We start from the raw sequence: 3,673 nt of genomic DNA, 5'->3' as shown, positions 1-3,673 counted from the left end.
TGATCTTGTCTTGTACTGGTGCATACTTGGATTTATGCTCTGAGCTGCTCTGCAAAGTTCACCTGTATGTATCATTTGGAAAGCCTGTTATCTGATTATATTTATCTATGGTGAAGCTAACCTGGACTATGTGAAAGATGTGAAATATATTACTACAGTGTGATGATTTGTGCATATTGAAAGGAACTTTGTAGCATTTTATTATAGTGCAATTAATCTGAAGATCTACTCAATAGCTTGCTGCTGTTCTGGAATATACTTGTGCTATTTGAAAGAATCATGCAGTTCTCTAGAAGGCATTTACAGTATTTAAGCATACAATAAAATGAGTTATTACTTATCAATTCATATCTCTACTGTGAAAAATTAATGTGCTATTAGAGAGCATAGTACAATATATATATATATATATATATATATATACAAAGCATTTATCTATGCATGTAAAAAACATCTGTTACTTCTTATCAATTTTCTATTGGTAGAAAAGACATATTATTTGAGAGGAACATCCAGCAAAACCTTTTTTCTGATATTTGGAATACTGGTGATCATACTCTTTATTAGATATTGCCTGTGCTATACTACAGATCTGGCTTGATGTTTTATTTATAGTTATAGTAGTGTCCTGTTCCCTTTAAATATATATGTCTGTGATCTGGAGCTTACACTACTTTAACTGGGCATACTCTATACAATTATCTGTCAGATAATCTGTGGTTGGGATGAAAACCTGGTAATGGATCAGAGTAACTGACAATCGACAATTTGCTACCAAGCACTGGAAAATGGACAAAACCTGTCCGTGATTTCACCTATTTGTATAAACAACAGGTTTTGTCCATTTTCCAGTGTTTGGTAGCAAATGATCGATTGTCAGTTGCTCTCATCCATTACCAGGTTTTCATTCCAACCACATATTATCTGACAGATAATTGTATAGTGTATGCCCAGTCTTAGAGTTGAAGTCCTGGCAGCTGCCGAGTACCAGTGAATGATTGTAATTCCGGGAAAGGGGTCTGTTTAAGACAAAGCACTGTGCAAGTGGGTTCTGAAAGATTAAGATCAGAGTAGACACTCATAACAGTTCCTCACTGTTTTTCAGGTTTATTATTTTTATCTGCTATGTGCCAGATGCTCTACAAACACCAGCAATGAGAGTGAGTGTAGACGGTCTCAAGTATTTTCTAGCTCTTGGTTTTTACACAGTCACTTGGTCGAGCTGAGGAACCTGTGGCTTATACAACAGACACCTGGTCATGTGGTCATCAAACCTGAGCTGCAGCAGGATACAGTATGTGGCAGGTACACTGCTATGGTCCCAGTAATTCCCTGATATGGTGGGGATAGGACAGAGCTGCTAGCCCACTCCTGGATGAACAGGGATGCCATTTCCATGACACATCCTGTCAGTAACCAGAATGCATTTGGGGGCAACCATTTATGAAAAGCCTAAGACCTAAAATGTTGTTGTGTATTTCCACAGAGGCACAGAAACCGTTATGGAAGTGACGCGGTAGAGACTTATATTAGGTAGATATCCAGTTTTGCCATATTTTTTTCCTCAATGCTGAGCCACAAACATAATTCTCCTAACATCTACAGTGTGTCTGCCCTTCACTCCTTTACAGCAAATACGAGTTCCTCCTCTGTTTTCACAGTCTTTTATAGTTAATATGTCATTAATTCTCATGTGTTGTTATTTTTCTTATTCTCTGCATTGTGGGCACATAAATAAAAAAGAAAAACAAAGCAATGTTTTTTTTTTTTCTTCTATATGATTCATACGGATGGTGATCCAACCACTGTGTAAATCACCCAATGCTAATCCAAAAGGTGGGGCAACTTCCCTCCTTAACCACTTGCATGCCATGGTCGCATCAGATGTGACCATGCCAGCAAGTGCTTTATCTGACAGGTTGCACAGGATGCGACCTGTCAGATACACACTGTTTGCAGCTTCAAGGAAGAGAAACCTCCCTCTGCTGGTGCTCTCAGAGGTACCGGAAGGTCCCTCTGCCTACACGCACCCTACCCCAGTGTTTGCCGTGCTGCCAATCACTGCTGATCGGTCAGCACTGCAGGTCCCCCCCCCCAGCGGCTGCAGACAATAGCAACCACCAGGGAAGGGTAAATTAATCCCGCCCCCCAAGCCCACACCCCTATGTACCTGGTGGCTGCCTCGGGGGTTAAACAGAAAGTCACAATGGTTGCAATATTTCTGATGGTCTCAATGTTCCGATGTTTTGGGGAAAACTTTTTTTTTTTTTTACAATAGGGTGATGTACCATACTTACATAAAAATAGAAAATAGACATGCATATAAAGGTATCTTTGGGGTTCACCTTGTGGTAATTATTCTGTATCACCAACCAATCTTCTAATGTGTGTTAAATATACAAAACATACCCCACTCAGTCTGCTAAATGGTGGGAAAAACACATAAAGATATCTTTATCGATTCACACTCTTCATTATGTAATCCAATCCGGAAAATCCAGTAAAAATGAAAAATGTATTAAATAACAATAAAACATGAAATGAAGGAAATTCAAGAGAACCACTCCTGATGGTATATGGTATGTTCCACAAGTAAACTCAGTCTTTCAGTCCGGACAAAAGAAAAGAACAACAAGGTGTACTTTACTTAGAGGTCTAAACGATACCACAAGTCCCAGCACAATAACACTTCCTCTGCAACACGTTTTGAACTATTAATATATTCAAGTCATAGTTGAGGTGAATTTATAAGGAATTAATACTTCCGGACACCATTCAGATGCTGCCGCAAGTGACATCACATTATATATATAAAAAAACACTTCAAAATTGTAATTTTAATATCATTTGTATCTTCACTTCAAACTCCAGGGCTGTCAGTTTGGCGCAATCAGTGTGAAATATACAGTTACATTCCCCTTTAAAACCAGCAATAGCTCCATCTTAATTCCATGTACTGGAAGTCATGCATTCCATTGCATGGCTTCCAGTCCTGCGTTCTACCAAACCAGAATTCATGTGTCTGTCTTATCTTTAGAAGGTGTTGGTTGTTATCTCATGATGCTGCATGCCTGGAAACCATGTGTACCAGTGGAAAACCTTTATATTATAACCTCTGTATCAATATTTATTAATAATAATAATAATAATAATAATAATTTTATTTATATAGCGCTCTTTCTCCAAACAGGACTCAAGGCACTTTGATTTTTGATAGCACACAAAAGAACAGTGTAAAGTAAAAATGTATCATACTTTCCTATGAAGGACAATTATAGCTATAGCCACAAGTATGGCAACACCCTTAAAAAAAGGAAATGAGTAAGATCACCACCTGCAAGAGAAAACTCAGTTAAAACTCAAGAATGAATTTAGATATGTAAGAAAAAAAAAAAAAACACCACTGTTTTTCTTATGAAATTCTGCATCTGTTTGATATGTCACATGACTACCTTCCCAATTATAAAATTAGAGTTTCATCCAAGGGCCAAAAAGTTTTCCCCCACTGCCACACTTATTGAGTTTCCTGTATATAGTAAACAAAGTATAAAAAAGAATATTATGATAATACAATAAAAGTTAAATACACTTAAAATATAACAATATAATATAATAACAGATCCCATAAATGGTATAAATAGAGGACTATATATCCTATATAATAAAAGGCTAA

This window comes from Pseudophryne corroboree, chromosome 1 (assembly GCF_028390025.1).
Source record: "Pseudophryne corroboree isolate aPseCor3 chromosome 1, aPseCor3.hap2, whole genome shotgun sequence".
In the NCBI taxonomy this organism is placed as follows: Eukaryota; Metazoa; Chordata; class Amphibia; order Anura; family Myobatrachidae; genus Pseudophryne; species Pseudophryne corroboree.
The sequence above is the reverse complement of the archived record's forward strand: the minus strand, read 5'-3'. Positions refer to the sequence as shown.